The sequence below is a fragment of the Manis pentadactyla genome, chromosome 13, assembly GCF_030020395.1.
Source record: "Manis pentadactyla isolate mManPen7 chromosome 13, mManPen7.hap1, whole genome shotgun sequence".
NCBI lineage: Eukaryota > Metazoa > Chordata > Mammalia > Pholidota > Manidae > Manis > Manis pentadactyla.
In genome coordinates this window covers 38,642,798-38,644,516 of record NC_080031.1, presented here as the reverse complement: position 1 = coordinate 38,644,516, position 1,719 = coordinate 38,642,798, and positions in this window count along the sequence as shown.

Genomic DNA, 1,719 nt, shown 5'->3' with positions numbered 1-1,719 from the left:
CATTGGCTATCTCTGGCATAGGGAGAAGACATGGTGTGTTGGAGACAGGGGAACCCATCAGGTCAGAGCAGGGCTTGGCTGGAAGTCTGGGAGACAAGCACATTCAGAGGGCAGGAGCGACTGCCCGTGGGGCGGCTGTGGGTGTGAGCACCCTCCCAGGGAATTCCTGCGCTGGGGACGGTCCCAGGGGCTGCCCTCTCACCTCGAGAGAGCAGGCCCTACCCTGGGCCCTGCTCAATGCTCGGGGCCCTGGCTCTCTCTCCGTCTCCGGAAGGCGGCCGGACTCCGGCACAGCACCGGTCTCCGGGGCAGCTCTCGGCTGCACAGGACAGGAAGCCCAGAGACATGGAGCACGCACTGGGGGGCTGGGCCGGGCCCCTCGCGCTGGCCCCTCCTTCTCCTGCTTCATCCTGCCGGGACAGTCAGGAGTGACCAGAATCTACTGCCTGGGGCTGGGGAGTCTTGGGGCTGTCGGCCCTGAGACGGGATCTGTTTGAGCCGTCAGCTGGGGAGACAGGGGCTCCACATTTCCAGAAGGAACCTGTGCATGTGGGCAGATGGCGGGAGGGGGCCATGGACTCGTGTCTCTGGGGCTCACCTGCTGCCCAGTGTCTCTGCCTCGATGAGATAGAGAGAGGAGCTCCTGGCGCAGGTTCCCCAGGTGCTCTGTGAGCTGGACCTCTTCCTGTTCTCAGTGGTGCCAGTACTGCTCCCGGGCTCTTAGCTCCTTCTCCGGGATGTCCAGCTACAACATCCAGCTTGTTTGGGGCTCATATACTTTTCCCCACAACCTGGGGTCTGGCTGAAGATCCCCAAAGTTTCTCAAGACACGGGATTCCCCCACCTCTGGGCATCCATGACTAAGCTTGAAGAGGCATCTCTGACTTGGTTGTAGATGGAAAAATGATAACCATGCACCTTCTTCAAGCTCCCAGTACCCCACTCCCTCCTTCTCACACTGGGATACCCCCAGAGTCACATATCCACTGCCCCCACCTTTCCCCTGGGAGGCCATGGGAAAGGGCATGTGGCAGTGGGACATCACCTCTTCATACTCATATGTGAAACTATCGGTTGGGGCTAAAATTTAAAATCTTGGCTTCTGATGAGAATCTTTTATAACATATCCATCTTTGCTTCTGAACCTGCAACCACGCTGAGAATGTACCAGAGCACCTAAATCATTTTCACTTTCGTGGGGACGTGCCAGCAGCTGAATCACTGCACTAACCTCCTGACGGGGCTTCCTGATCCAGTCTGGCCCTGTTCTCATCTATCCTCTGCCAGAGGGAACTTTCTAGAATGCTGATTACATACACATGCACATAATTATAAAAATGTCTGGAAGGAGATCTGCCAACCTGTTAATAGCGGCTGAGTTTGGTAGGAGAGGCTGGAAGAGAGGCGAGTAGCGGCATCTGGGTAGGGGAGCTCCATGGGGACCGGTGGTGGATGAAGTGAGAAGAACAGGAGGGGGAAGGAGTTTGAGCTGCTTCTTTATATACATTAGAAAGTGTATGATTATGAGTAATTAATTTTCTTTTTGTATTGTTCCAAATTTTCTAAATTTAAGTATTAAAAATATTCATACCTGATCATATCACATATCTACTTGGACTTCAGTGGCTCCAATGGCTTCCATGACATGTCACATTTCCTGCCTGTAGCCCAGCATCCAGGGGTGCTCGTGGTCTGCTTCCTGCCTTCCCCGCCAGCCCC